The sequence below is a fragment of the Thamnophis elegans genome, chromosome 7, assembly GCF_009769535.1.
Source record: "Thamnophis elegans isolate rThaEle1 chromosome 7, rThaEle1.pri, whole genome shotgun sequence".
Lineage (NCBI taxonomy): Eukaryota > Metazoa > Chordata > Lepidosauria > Squamata > Colubridae > Thamnophis > Thamnophis elegans.
Window position 1 is genome coordinate 76,867,036 of NC_045547.1, and position 16,221 is coordinate 76,883,256.

Sequence of the window (16,221 nt, forward strand, 5' to 3'; positions counted from 1 at the left end):
GCTCTGGGCTGGCCCTGGCTTACCAGTGAGTGCTCCCCTGAGATGGAGAAGGGAGGGAGAGACGGCTTACGGGCATAGACTGCAAAGGATGAGAAGGTATTCATTAAAAAAATGTTTCCCCCCTCCCCCCTCCCTCCCTCCCCATCCCAACGCACCAACCCCCCCAAAAGGCCAAAGCCAGAAGAAGTGCCGCATGCTTCCAGGGAGGGGGGGGACCCCAGCCTGGAGGCTTTCGGGCTTGCCCACCTGGGCGGCCAGCGACTCCCGCCTCGGAGCTCCACGCCCTCTAAGTTCAACGGATCGCCCCCGGGTCGAACGCGCCCCGGGCAGGCTCCGGTCGGGTCATGCACTGCAGCGGGGAGGCGGTCACCCGAGTGGGAAGCGAGAAAGCTCACATTTAAAGAAAAAAAATCAGTGGAGGCAGGAAGATGCCTTAAAAGTTTGAGGGGGGATGTCATTCTTCCGCAGCTCCAGATTTTGGGGGGGGGGGCACTTAAGACACCGGTGCAGGGGGGGGGACGGGGGCGAGGAGGGGGGAAAATCCGTCCGGGTTTAGTCGCCCCTCCACCCCATCCTCTTTCCCTCTCCTCCCCTCCCCACGTGCGGCATCCCAGCTTCCCCGCAAAGCAGCGCAAAGTTGCTCTGGCTCTCCTTACCTTGCTGCGGGAGGTTGAGGGGGAGTGGGGGGGGCGGGGGGAGAGCGAGCGGTCCTGCTGCAGCGCCCGCGCTCCGAGCCCGCTCAGGATGCGTCAAGGCGCGTCGCCCGCAACACTCTCAAACCCGCAACACCGCCGCCGGTCGGACTGCGCCGGGGGTCCCCTTCCTCCCGAGCTGGACGCGTTTCGGGCTACAGGGGAAGCTGGTCAGGAGGATAGAAGTTGGGTCTGGAGGACCCCCGGGCGTCCCCCTCGCGCCTCCCAGCTCCGGCAAGGCGAGGCGGGCAAGCGCGTTGCGGGTCTGCCTTAAGGATGGATGGAGCGGCGCAGCGGTTCCTCTCCTTCTCCTCCTCCTCCTCCTCTTCCTCTTGGCGTGGCCGCGGCCGGGGCTGCCTCGTCTCGGGGGGGCGGCGAAGAGCGAGAGCCGGCGGGCGCTTGCGGCAGACGCGGAGCTCAGCCGAGCCGGGCCGGCCATCCCCGACCGCGCTGCAGCCTCAGCAGAAATTGCCAGCGCTTCGGCGCAGCTGCAGCTCCGCCGTTGTGCGGGGAGGGGAGGGAGGGGAGGGGGAGAGGAGGGCGGGGGCTGGGAGAGAAGGAGAAGGAGGAGGGGAGGAGGAGGAGGAGGAGAGGAGAAAGGGAGGGTTGCCCATCCTGCGCTCTGCTGCGCTGCGCTGCGCTTCTACTGGCCCGGGCGGGCGCGCCCCCGCCAACAAAAGCCGGGAAAGCGCCCCGCCGGCTTCCCTATGCCCTTCCAGAGCATAAGAGACGAGGTCACGTTTGCGCACCGGTCGGACCCGGACCCGGCGCAATGCAGCCATGGCTGCGGCTGGCGAGGTGGGTGGTGGATGGGGGAGGCCCCGGCGGGCCCCCTGCGCGCTCTGCGGCGGATGGGCCGCCTCCCTTGGGTACCTTTGGCCTCTCCCCACCCCCCTCTCCCGGGGGTCCCTTCCCCCTTCCCTCCCCGGGCTTGCTTTCCCCACCCACCCAGTCATCCTCGATGGCGTGGATCTTAGGCCAAGCGCCCCCCAGGCTAAGGGAACGCGGCCCGTGCGCTCCTCGCTCTCCGCCGCGCAGAGGGCCGAAGCCGCCGCAGAGCGGGGTTGCAGCAAAACAAAAAAAACCCCCATCTTGGCAGCCGGGTTTCCCTGCAGAGCAGCTGCACCGGGGCAGTCCTGGTTCCTTGCCCGCAGCGGGAGAGACACCCCCCCCTCCTCAATTCAGCCTCCCCCCCACTTCTCCCCTTTCCTGACTTCGGCCACAAGCTTTGGACATTTGCAACTGGAATGGCCAGCTTGGAGAGGCATTGGGGGGGGGGGGGACTGAAGGAGGAAGCCTGAAAGCTCCGCAGGGTTGGGGTGGGGTGGGGAGGGGTTGAGAATTCAGCAATCGTTGCTGCCCATCCACCCACCCCCCCAGCGGGAAGGGGAGAAGAGCACCGGGACAAACCATCTAAGAGTAACACAGGCAGTCCTCAACTTATACCCAAAATGGAGCCCAACCTTTCTGCTGCTAAGGGAAGACGGGTTTTTAACAGATTTAACAGATTAACAGAGTTGGAAGGGACCTTATGGGTCATCTAGTCCAACCCCTCAATCAAACAGGGGACCCCACACCAGTGATGGCTAACCTTTTGCGTACCCGAGTGCCCACAGTATGCCCTTACTCGCGTGAATGCATTCCAAAAACTCCCAAAACAATGCATGTGCTGCCCCTGTGCATGTGCCCCCACCCCGGAACATGCCTCGCACCCCTCACATGAGTGTGTGTCCCCCTGGACACCCCACACACATGTGCAGCAGAAACCTGAATACCAGCTGGCCGGAGGAAGGTGTGTGCGCATGGGCGGCAGAACTAAACTGGAGTGACAGCTCGCATGCCCACAGAGAGGGTGCCACATGCCACCTCTGGCACGCACGCCATGGGTTCGCCATCACGGTTATAGGTCACCTAGTTCAACCCCCTCCCCCCCCCTCGCTCAAGCAGGAGACCCTACATCATTTCTGACAAAGGGTAGTCCGATCTCTTCTTGATGAAGAAGAGGTTGTGATAAGACGGGGATGAAGTGAGCTGGAATCACTGCAAGTCGTTAAGTTGCTGACATGGTTGTGAAGTCCATCTGGCTTCCCCAATGACTTTTTTGCTTGTCTGGAGGTCGGCCCAAAATAAAGCTGAAACTGGGATCACATGAGCACCAGGACACTGCAAACCGTCATAAATAGGAGACAGGGGGTCCTAAGTCCCCTTTTTTAGTGCCGTTGTAACATGGAATGGTCACTAAATGAATTGTTGCAATTCTGAGGACTATCTTCTCTCTCTCTCTCTCACTCACACACACACACACACACACACATATGCTGGGCATGATGGAAAGCTGGTCTCCCTGATGTTAGATCACCTTAATCAAAGTTGGATCGGAAGGGGAAATGAATACTTTGAAATCCTAGATAATCTATATCGATTTCAATTCGCAGCATAGGGAATCCTCGACTTATGACCACAACCGAGCCCAAACGTTCCGCTGATAAGCAAGACAGTGGTTAAGTGAGTTCCGCCTAGTTTTATGACCTTCCTTGGCTCAGTCGTTAAGTGAATCCCTGCAACTGTTAGTAACCCCATTCTTAAGTAAATCTTGCTTCCCCTCCCCCTAAATTTGCTGGTCAGAAAGTCACAAAGGGGATCGCTTGACCCACCACCATAAATATGAGCCAGTTGCCAAGCGTCCAAATTTGGATCGTGTGACCATGGGGATGCTGCAACGGTCGTAAGTGTGAAACAAATGTACTTTTTGCAGCGCTGTTGTAACATCAAATGATTTCTAAACAAATGGTTGTAAGTTGAGGACTACCAGTAGTTGTCTGGGAATATTTGGGAAGTCTGGACTTTTTTGGAAGGAAAATGCAGAATCTTGAAGCAAATGGCTAAATCATGGTTTATCCCTCAGATCTTGGCTTATTGGGTCTTCTTGAGTGCCCCGCCATGATTTAAACTTGACTACAACTACTTCTTCTTCTTCTTCTTCTTCTTCTCCTCCTCCTCCTCCTCCTCCTCCTCCTCCTCCTCCTCCTCCTCCTCCTCCTCCTCCTCCTTCTCCTTCTTCTCATCCTCCTCTTCTTCTTCCTCCTCCTCCTCCTTCTCTGCTAAAAACTTCCAGTTGAGCACATTGGTCTTACACATAGACACTCCAACCTTCCATCTATTCAGGGTCCTGTGCATAGTATAAAGGAAGTTGATCCCTCAGCCATATCTTCCTTTAAGGTTCTTCCTTGCTCAACGGTCTCCTTGTCCCGACAAAACCACCTTTTATTCATTGACTGTGAATTCTGCTCAATCACATCCAGCCAAGTCTTTCAAGGGAGGATTTACAGTCACAGACCTCATCTGGCTTGGAGAGCTGCCAGACCGATATCTGCAAAACTTGGCAAGGAGTCTCGGAAAGTCACGAACCAATTAAGTAAACTAATTGTCTCCTGCAAACTCCACTCCCCTTTCGCTCCTCTTTTATTCCCTCTGGGAGGGGCCATTCATCGTCCACCTGTGGCCTTACTCCCAAGTCAACCCCTGTTCTTTAGCTGTTCCCTTCGTCTGGCAACTCTGTGCATGCGCACACTGGGAACAGGCTCCACTTGTTCCTCTGCCTCACTGACGTCTGACTCCGAAAGCAGCTGATAACTGGCATAGGGCTCTGGCCCCCTCTCTGCCTCCGATGCAGAGCCCTCATCAGAGCCTTCCCCAGACTCCAGGACTGGCCCAGGTTCCTTTCCAACCTCCTCACTGTCCGAATCTGCTACCAGCTCCACTGGCCGCTGGAAGGTCACAACACTTCAAGAGGGCTGCATTACGATTTACTGTCAACTAGATCTTGCTAATATATGCCATGGATGTTAGTCCATGATTTGATTATGATCAGTTGTGGTGCACAGCCCTGGTGTTCACCAATAGCAATTCAATGTCAAGGCTAATGTACAGGTAGTCCCCGAACTTGCGACTGTTTGTTTAGTGCCCGATCAAAGTTACAACAGCAATGGAAAAAGTGACATGCCCATTTTTCACACTGACTGAACCACTAACTGGATATCCATGGGGTCAATCACAGTATTTTGACAGCATATGTCAGTGAACTAAATTGTGTGTAAATATAACAGGTGGTCCTTGGCTTATGACAGTTCATTTAATGACCATTTGAAGTGACCACAGTGCTGAAAAGAAGGGACTTATGGCCATTTTTCAGACTTATGACTGTGGCAGCATCCCCATGGTCACGTGATCAAAATTCAGACCCTTGGCAACTGACTCCTATTTATGACGGTTGCAGTGTCCCAGAGTTACGTGATCCCATTTTGTGGCCTTCTGTCAGGCGAAGTCAACGGGGAAGTCAGATTCACTTAACAACCATGTTGCTAATTTAATAACAGCAGTAGTTCACTTAACAGGAGTGGTGTGGTGGCCTAGAAGGGGAGCTCTCGCCTCACAATTAGAAGGCTGTGAGTTCGAACCCAGGTAGAGGCAGATATTTCTCTCTCTCTGGGCACATGGAGAATGTATCTGCTGAACAAAACTCCACATTGGCAACAGGAATGTCATCCGGCCAGTAAACACTCCGCTAGCTCCATTTAGTTGCCCAGACTCCACCCCGCAAGGGATTATGGCGTCGTTAAAAGAAGATGATAAGTGGTTCATTTAACAACTGTGGCAGGACAGGTCGTAAAATGGGACAAAACTCACTTAATAAACGTCTCGCTTAGCAACATACATTTTGGCCTCAATTGTGGTCATAATTTAAGGACGACTTGTACGGTATGTTGTCTTTGAATCGCAATCCCATGCAGGAACAAATGATATTCAAATGATATGCAATGATTCTTCCATCAAACAGAACAATTTTGTTCTAATAATTGCTCTCTTTGGGAGAGAAAGATTAGCATATTTCTCGAACTTAAAAGTGAGTGAGTTTCATATCTCCTTTTCTTTAGCAGAGTCATGCATATATTACTGGACACTTTGGGTTTTTGAAGGAGCCGGATATATTTAGAAATGATTTTGCATGCAAATAGCTTGGTATTATTAAAATGCTAATTGATGATAGGCGTCCATAAATAAATACCTTCCATATTGATCCGAAATGGTCAGGATCAATGAAAACATTTGCATGCAATCTTCGGATAAAGAAATCTGCGGGGCGAGGTGAAATAATTTAAACTACAAACATTAAGAAGATTTTTTTGGGGGTAAAAGTTTATTTATTTATCTTTTCTTTTAAAACAAACATTTCGTCATTCATCAATCTGTGTTGTCTGAGTACACTTCTTTGTTATAGCTTACCACCAAATTCTTTATATGCATCGATTCTTATTTTAACATTACAACTTAATGTATCTCCTGTTACAACCTTTCTCTTCCTAAATTATTTAATTTTATACTTTTTATCCATATTCATTTTCTAACCAATGATAAAATAATCCCCATATATTACAACAATCAGATTCTTCCTTTCCTTTAATTGCTCATGCGACTCATTTCTGCACAATCTAATATTTTCTCAATCACATTTTCATCTTTAGGGATCTCTTCAGCTTTCCAATTTTGTGCAAATACAATTCTAGCCGCAGTTATTACATGAATAATCAAATAAACATTTTCTTTACTATATTTCCCTGGTGAGATACCCAACAGGAACAATTCAGGTTTTAAGTTCAATATGTTGCTGCCTCATCTTTTCCAGCCACATTTGAATTCTGGCCCAGCATTTTTTTTTCATTTTTGTACATGTCTACCACATGTGATAATACACATTAAGATGATTTTGAGCGACCCGTGATTATTTGGAGGAAAAAAACGAGTAAGGAATGATTTTACTGAGGAGAAAAAGTTCTTCATTCTCACTGCCACAAAAATAGAAATGTCTAAAGGATAATCTAATAAATCAGCATGGTCAGAAGTCTTCATAGAATCTAGTTGCAAGTACCGCTAATCCTCGACATGCGACCACAATAGAGCCCAACATTTTTGATGCTAAGCAAGACGTTAAGTGAGCTTTGTTCCATTTTACCACCCTTCTTACCCCAGTTGTTAAGTGAATCACTGTTCTTGTTAAGTTAGTAACACGGTTGTTAAGTGAATCACTGTTCTTGTTAAGTTAGTAACACGGTTGTTAAATGAATCACTGTTCTTGTTAAGTTAGTAACACGGTTGTTAAGTGAATCACTGTTCTTGTTAAGTTAGTAACATGGTTGTTAAGTGATTAACTGTTCTTGTTTAGCAACACGGTTGTTAAGTGAATCACTGTTCTTGTTAAGTTAGTAACACGGTTGTTAAGTGAATCACTGTTCTTGTTAAGTTAGTAACACCGTTGTTAAGTGATTAACTGTTCTTGTTACGTTAATAACACAGTTGTTAAGTGATTCACTGTTCTTGTTAAGTTAATAACACAGTTGTTAAATGAATCACTGTTCTTGTTACGTTAGTAACACAGTTGTTAAGTGAATCACTGTTCTTGTTAAGTTAGTAACATGGTTGTTAAGTGATTAACTGTTCTTGTTTAGCAACACAGTTGTTAAGTGAATCACTGTTCTTGTTAAGTTAGTAACACGGTTGTTAAGTGAATCACTGTTCTTGTTAAGTTAGTAACACAGTTGTTAAGTGATTAACTGTTCTTGTTACGTTAATAACATGGTTGTTAAGTGAATCACTGTTCTTGTTAAGTCAGTAACACGGTTGTTATGTTAATCACTGTTCTTGTTAAGTTAGCAACACAGTTGTTAAGTGAATCACTGTTTTTGTTAAGTCAGTAGCACAGTTGTTAAGTGAATCACTGTTCTTGTTAAGTTAGTAACACGGTTGTTAAGTGAATCACTGTTCTTGTTAAGTTAGTGACACGGTTGTTAAGTGAATCACTGTTCTTGTTAAGTCAGTAACACAGTTGTTAAGTGATTAACTGTTCTTGTTACGTTAATAACATGGTTGTTAAGTGAATCACTGTTCTTGTTAAGTCAGTAGCACAGTTGTTAAGTGAATCACTGTTCTTGTTAAGTTAGTAACACGGTTGTTAAGTGAATCACTGTTCTTGTTAAGTTAGTAACACGGTTGTTAAGTGAATCACTGTTCTTGTTAAGTCAGTAACACAGTTGTTAAATGAATCACTGTTCTTGTTAAGTCAGTAACATGGTTTTTAAGTGAATTACTGTTTTTGTTAAGTTAGCAACACGGTTGTTAAGTGAATCACTGTTCTTGTTAAGTTAGTACTCTGCTCACTGCCAGGAATTTAAACCTGACCGGCTCAAGACTGTCTCAGCCTTCCATCCTTCCGCGTCGATAAAATGAAGACCCAGATTGTTGGAGACAATAGGCTGACTCTGTAAACCGCTTAGAGCACTGCGAAGCGGTATATAAGTCTCAGTGCTATTGCTATTCCTTCCTTCCTTCCTTCCTTCCTTCCTTCTTAACTTCCTTCCTTCCTTCCTTCTCTTATTCCCTTTCTCCTTCTGCTTCCTGGTGCCCCAGTAGTCAAAATGCAGTATTGCAGGCTGGCTCTGCTCACTGCCAGGAGTTCGATCCTGACTGGTTCAAAGCTGACTCACCCATCCTTCCGAGGTCGGTAAAATGAGGGCCCAGATAGTTGGAGGCAACAGGCCGACTCTGTAAACCGCTTAGACCACAGCGAAGCGGTGTATAAGTCAGAGCTGCTCTTGCCATTGTATCTAAAACACCCCTGGTCTATCGTTCCGCTTTGGATTGCCTATGTAATCAAAAGCCGAGGTGGCGCAGTGGTTAGAGTGCAGTACAGCAGCCACTTCAGCTGACTGCTAACTGCAGTTCTGCGGTTCAAATCTCACCGGCTCAGGGTTGACTCAGCCTTCCATCCTTCCGAGGTGGGTAAAATGAGGACCCGGATTGTTGGGGGCGATATGCTGACCCTGTAAACCGCTTAGAGAGGGCTGAAAGCCCTATGAAGCGGTATATGTCTAACTGCTATTGCTATAACTGTTTTGTGCAGCCATGTCAGTTACGTTTTGGGCAGGAAACATCTGCTCACCTTTCAGCATACAAAACAAACCTTAGTTTGATCTCTGCTTGTTTCCCCAGCTAAATATTTTTAGATGCACACAATGACATTTGTCCCCTGTTGGGAAGGGACAAGAAGGCCTCTGCTATGAGCAACCAAACAATTGAGTTCCTGGTTTAAAAATAAAATTTAAAAAATTGCCTCTCAGGCAATTTATCCTTGTGCTCCCTCTTAAGTGAGCAAATGACTAATCATGAGAAAATATTCCAGGATAATAAATCATCCTTTCAGGTTCCCTTCGCCCCCTGAGAATTCTTACTACAGAAGCTCTTAAGGGAAGACTGGTGACAGATGGTCTCCTCCAGGGGAGGTGAGACTTCAGTGGCCCTGGCTCTTCACTTGGTGGTCAGCACAGAGCAGAATAAGAGAGTTGGAAGGGACCTTGGAGGTCTTCTAGTCCAACCCCCTGCGCAAGCAGGAAATCCTATAATATTCTGGGACAAATGGCTATTCTGTCTCTTCTTAAAATCCTCCAGTAATGAAGCTCCCTCAACTTCCAAAGGCAACTTCTGTTCCACTGATTAATTGTTCTAAATGTCGGGAAATTCTTCCTTAGTTCTAAGTAGCTTCTCTCCTTGATTAGTTTCCATCCGTTGCTTCTTGTCCTGCCCTCAGGTGCTTTGGAGAATAGCTTGACTCCCCCTCCCCTGCCCTCTTCTCTGTGGCAGCCCCTCAAACATTGGAACGCTGCTATCATGTCTCCCCTAATCAGGGGTGGGATTCAGCCGGTTCGCACCTATTCGGGAGAACCGGTTGTTAACTTTCTAAGCAGTTCGGAGAACCGCTTGTTGGAAGAAATCTTTTGTTTTTTTCCCACTTTACAGGGCTAATCCTGTAAGGAAGGCAGGAAGGAAACATTCTGGTGTTGTTTCTAGCCTCATCTTTATTGCCCTGCTTACAGAAACTGCCTCTCCGGTTAACCCTTATTGCCATTGTAACAACTAAGGCGAAGTGCCCATCGACCTGAGTGACATTGACTTGGCCACGCCCACATGATCATATGATCACCGAGCCCCACCTACCCAGCTGGTTATTAGGGCAGAGAACTGGTTGGTAAATTATTTGAATCCCACCACTGTCCCTAATCCTTCTTTTCACTAGACTAAGGTAAAGGTTCCCCTTGTATATATGTGGTAGTTTTCCAACTCTCATATTAAGATTAATATTAAGATTAAGATTTAGTTTATTTATATGCCGCCCTTCTCCGGGAGGGACTCAGGGCGGCGAACAACTCAAAAGGGGAAAAAGGGGATACAAACACAATACACGTAATTAAAATACACAAGAGTCGTACAGCCATACAAATCGAGAGGGGAGGGGAACTCATCAACCCCAGGCCTGCCGGCACAGCCAGGTTTTGACGGCTTTCCGTAAGGCCTGGAGAGAGGTGAGAGTCCGAAACTCCGCGGGGAGTTCATTCCAAAGGGCCGGAGCTGCTACAGAGAAGGCCCTCCCCCGGGTGGTAGCCAGATGGCATTGGCTGGTAGACGGAACCCGGAGGAGGCCGACCCTGTGCGATCTAACGGGTCTATGGGAGGTAATTGGCAGCAGGCGGTCTGGCTCATCTCCGTTTCAAAGGTGAAGAGCCAGCACTGTCCGAAGATGTCTCCGTCGTCATGACTCAATGCCCAAAGGTGCACAGAATGCTGTTACCTTCCCATCAAAGGTGGCTCCTATTTTTCTACTTGCATTTTTTCCATGCTTTCGAACTGCTAGGTTGACAGGAGCTGGGGCAAGTAACGGGAGCTCACTCCCTTACGCGGCGCTAGGGATTCGAACTGCTGACCTTCTGATGGACAAGCTCAGTGCCTTAGCCACATTCACTAGACTAGACAAATTGCTGCAATCCTTCTTCAGATGTTTTAGCCTCCAGATCCCTCATTGTCTTTGTTGCTCTTTTCTGCATTCTTTCCAGAGTCTCTAAGTCTCTGCTTAATAATATGGGGACCAAAACTGGAAGCAATATTCAAGTGTGGCCTAACAGAGCTTTGTAGAGCATGCCTGATCCTGATTCTGTCCCTCTGTTAATGCGAACCATTGGCCCATTAATGGCTCATATTTGATTGTCCAATTGGGTGCTCCATCACTGAAGGTTTTCAGGAAGAGACTGGTCAGTCTCTATCTAGACCAGTGTTTCTCAACCTTGGCAACTTGAAGATGTCTGGACTTCAACTCCCAGAATTCCCCAGCCTGCTGGCTGGGGAATTCTGGGAGTTGAAGTCCGGACATCTTCAAGTTGCCAAGGTTGAGAAACACTGATCTAGACAGTCATTTGTCTGGAATGGTATAGGGTTTCCTGCTTGAGCAACAGGATGGGCTAGAAGACCTCCAAGGTCCCTTCCAACCCTATTTTTTCTATGTTTTCCTTAATAATTCTATTTACTGTTATGTTTTTCCTCTTACCTGCTCCTATTGGTATCTTGTGATTATATCTCTTTGTTATTGAATGTACACTGAGAGCTTCTGTACTGGAAAGACAAATTATTTGTGTGTCCAATCAGACTTTGCCAATAAAGAATATTCTGTTCTGTCCTGTTCTGCTGTGTTCCGTTCCGTTCCACTCCAATCTATTCTGTGTTCTGTTCTGTCCTGTCCTGTTCTGATGTGTTCAATTCCATTCCACTCCACTCTATTTTCTCTTCTCTTCTCTTCTCTTCTCTTCTCTTCCATTCCATTCCATTCCACTCTCTTCTCTTCTCTTCTCTTCCCTTCTCTTCCCTACCCTTCCCTTCTCTTCCGTTCGTTCCATTCCACTCTCTTCTCTCTTCTCTTCTCTTCCCTTCCCTTCCATTCCATTCCTATTCCATTCCCATTCCTATTCCATTCCCATTCCATTAATTTGCAAGACATTCACATTGGTTTTGGAATAGGTTTCAGTCATTCCTCCCTTCTAACATTACATAACTATTGAAATAGCCACCTGCCTGTAGCTGATAGCTGTCTTTTAATTCCCAATACCTACTTTTAGTGAAGCTTACATCACAGATTATGCCAAAGCCGCACAAGGATCCTATTCCAGGCTCCAATTATATTGTTTGCCTGATAAATATCGTTGCTAAGATTTTAACAGCTTAAGCTGGTCTGAAAATGACAGTTTGTTCTCTATAAACTATTGTGCCTTCAGCTCCGCCTGGATTTATGCAGAGCTGGCTGTCACAGTTTCGATAATAATAGATTTTTAACTGATGTAATTTAATGCAAAACAGGCAGGCCCCAGCCCCCAGTGCTTCTCTGGCTGCTGATAGGATGTGTTAAAGCAAGTTTTGAGTTGGTGTAGTTTTCTACACTTTGGCACTTGGGAGCAAGACCCGTTCTGTTCCATTTCTGAAACACACACCCTAGAAGTCCTCAACTTACAGCCCTAACAACTACTGCAATGCGCTCTACATGGGGCAGCCCTTGAAGAGCATTTGGAGACTTCAACTGGTCCATAATACAGCCGCGCGAGCGATTGTGGGTGCACCTCGATACACCCACGTTACACCTATCCTCCCTGAGCTGCACTGGCTTCCAATCGGTCTCCGGATACGCTTCAAGGTGCTAGTTATGGTTCCACCACAAAACCGCGTTCGACTAAAGTGCGCTCGACGAAACTGCGTAGCTGACGTCATCACAGGGCGACAACAGCGCGGAGACAGAAGCACACTGTAAACGCTAAACCTAAAATTAACCCCTAAACCTAAACCTAACCCCCCTAAACCTAATCCTAAACCTAACCCTAAACCTAACCCTTAACCTAACCCTAAACCTAACCCTAAACCTAACCCTTAACCTAACCCTAAACCTAATCCTAACCCTTAATCTAACCCTAAACCTAATCCTAACCCTTAATCTAACCCTAAACCTAACCCTAACCCTTAACCTAACCCTAAACCTAACCCTAACCCTAAACCTAACCCTAACCCTAACCCTAACCCTAACCCTAACCCTAAACCTAACCCTTACCTTAACTTGAATCGGCTTGCTTTCAAAGCGCTATTTAAAGCGCCCTTCTTTCTCCATGCTCGCTGTTGTCGCCCTGTTGATGACGTCAGCGACGCGGTTTAATCGGGCGCGCTTTAGTCGAGTGCGGTTTTGTCGTGCCACGGCTAGTTATTACTTATAAAGCCCTTCATGGTATTGGACCTGGGTACTTGAGAGACCGCCTGCTGCCAATTACCTCCCAAAGACCCATTAGATCGCACAGGGTCGGCCTCCTCTGGGTTCCGTCTACTAGCCAATGCCATCTGGCTACGACCCAGGGGAGGGCCTTCTCTGTTGCAGCTCCGGCCCTTTGGAACGAACTCCCCGCAGAGATTCGGATCCTCACCTCTCTCCAGGCCTTCCGAAAAGCCGTTAAAACCTGGCTATGTCGGCAGGCCTGGGGTTGATGAGCTCCCTTCCCCTCTCGACAGGTGTGGTTGTTGGCTATCTTAACTGCTTGTCTTGTATTTGTGTGTTCCCTTTCCCGTTTGAGTTGTTCGCTGCCCTGAGTCCCTGTAGGGAATATGGAGGCATATAAATAAAACAAATCTCAATCTCAATCTCAATCTAACAAAGCCTAGGACAGAGATAGCTAATCTTTTGGTCCTCGCGTGCCGAAATTCCGCACGCGTGCCCACACCTACAATACAATGCGCCCCGCCCTCGTGTGCATGCGCACAATTACCCCCCCCCATCCAGTCAGAGCTGAAGAAGCTTCTTGGATGAGAAGCAAAACGTCTCCAAAGAAAGAAAAAACAAGGAAGTCCAGTTGCCTCTTGAAAAAGCACCTTTGGGACAACCATGACCTGGATGACTGAGAATCTCTACAGACGTTTAGCTATACAGTTTGGGATGAAGACCCTTAAAATGGGGTGGGAATAGGAATGGATTTCCAGAGGGAAAAAGTTGCAGACTGCAGGAACAAGAAGCACCACTCAGGTGACCCTGAGGACATAGGTAAATCTCCAAGTGGCTTCCAAGACCCTCTAAAAGGATGCAAATGACCAGCTGTCTGCAAGGAATATAAATCCTTCCATTCCCCACTGTCCTGTCAGAGCTGAAGAAGCTTCTTGGATGAGAAGCAAAACGTCTTCAAAAGAAAAAACAAAACCCAGGTGCCTCCTAAAAAAAGAACCTTTGGGACAACCATGATCTGGGTGACTGAGAATCTCTACAAACTTTCAGCTATACAATTTGGGATGAAAATCCTTGGAATGGTGTGGGAGTAGGAATGGATTTTCAGAGGAAAATAATTGCAGAGTACAAAACCCACTAAAAGAACCAGGAGATAAACCGCCAAGTGGCCTCAACGACCCTCTAAAAGGATGCAAAGGACCAGCTGTCTGCAAGGAGTATCAATCCTTCCATTCCCCACCATCCTATCAGAGCTGAAGAAGCTTCTTGGATGACAAGTGAAACATCTTCAAAGAAAAAACAAGAAAGTCCAGTTGCCTCCTGAAAAAAAGTATCATTGGGGCAACCATGACCTGGAAGACTGAGAATCTCTACAGACTTTTAGCTATACAATTTGGGATGAAAACTGTTGTCATATAATTCCTTATGTAGGTGTGGCGGTCACCCATGGCCCAGTGCATAACAGGGCATGCGCAGCCACGCTGAACCACACAGGAAAAAACAAACTCCTAAAAGACATAACATCCTGATAGTTCACTCTAGATGTGCCTTACCCAACGACGCCCAGGATTTGACCATATATAGACAGAACTTCCCTGAGCAGTAGATTAGCAATTGTAGTTTGACAGGCTGTCTTAAATCACATGCTGATTGCTCCTCCTGCCTTTGTCCTATCTCAATAAAAGGGGCTCCCAGATCCCAATCTGGGTCGCCTCATCCCGAGAAAGCTCATGTCCGTGTCTTTTCTCAACATTGGCCTCATGGGCGAACCACGGGTACCTCACAGAAAACCCTTAGAATGGTGTGGGAATCGGAATGGATTTCCAGAGGGAAAAAGTTGCAGACTACAGGAACAAGAAGCACCACTCAGGTGATCTTAAGGACACAGATAAACCTCCAAGTGGCCTCAACGACCCTCTAAAAGGATGCAAAGGACCAGCTGTCTGCAAGGAATATAAATCCATCCATTCTCCAATATCTTGTCAGAGCTGAAGAAGCTTCTTGGATGAGAAGCAAAGCGTCCTCAAAGGGGAAAAAAAATAAGAAAGGCCAGTTGCCTCCTGAAAAAAAGCACGTTTGGGACAACCCTGACCTGGATGATGGAGAATCTCCATGGACTTCCAATCTGGGACAGTTCAATCCCAAACCTGCAAGCTTGACCCTCGTCCTCAAAATCTGACCAAAGATCCTAATATTAATCACAGGGAATCGCATTTGGACCAGTAGCGCCACTCACCAAAACAAACAAACAAAAAGCTTTGAGATTTGTAAAAAAAAAAAGAAGAAGGGGGGGAGGAAAGGAAAGGAAAGTTGAGTGATAGCTGGACAGTAATTGCTCGATGCCATTAGGTAAAGTAAAGCAGTGAGGTTTGCCCACCCGTTCCCCGTGTGACATTGGAAATCGCTCATTTAAAAATGCATTTTTGTAATATGGTTCCTAAGGCCTATTCCATTCCCTGCGGCCTGTCCAGCTCTCAAAAGCTTTTCTCTTCAAGAATGAATTTCATTCATAATTGATCGTTCCCACTGCAGCATGACTTTACAAATGGCTTACAACTCGCCACAGCGTTTCTATCCGCCGACTCCTCTTCCAGGGAGGGTTTGGGTTTTGTAGAGCCGCGATGCCCCTTGGAGGAGGGGGGGGGCTTCGTTGTTATTATTATTATTATTATTATTATTATTATTATTATTATTATTATTCTCTCCACTGTGCTGTAGAAGAACACGGCCTCCTGAAAGAGTTGCTGGGAGGAAAGCCTAGTGGGCAGTGCAACTCCTGGGAGAAACGTGAGCTAGAAATATAACCGGAAAGGCCCAGAATTAAGGAGGGTGTAGGACGTGGGCTTCCCTGCACTCTACAACGCCTAAAAAAAAGGATGGACTTCCTCACCCCGCCACCCAGTCCCGCAGATCCAGAAAATCCCATCCGTGAGACTGCAAAAATCCTTTAAGCCTTGAGAGGAGCCAACAGGGACTGTGCTTTGCTCATCCGCAGAGGACTCCATACCATATAAAAGCACGTCCAAAAAAAATAAGAAAAAAAAGAGGAGCAGGTCAGAGAACATAAGGCAGACCCAGAAGAAGACGGAGAAGCAACCTCAAGGGCACGTTGCAACAACATCGATTAGAAAAGGTTGGAGCTGCCAGAGGACCAAGAGGCAGAACTTTGCTCCTCAACATCTGAAGAGTGGGTGTTGAGGAGGAGGAAGGGGGGGAGGAAAAGAAGGGGAGAAGGAAGAGAAGGGGGAGGGGAGGAGAAGGGGAGGAGGAGAAGGGGAGGAGGAGGAAGGGGGGAAGGGAAAGAAGGGGAGGAGGAAGAGAAGGGGAAGGAAAAGAAGAGGAGGGGAAGGATACAAGGAGGAGGAGAAGGAGGGAAGGGGTAGAAGGAGGAGGAGAAGATAAGGAAAG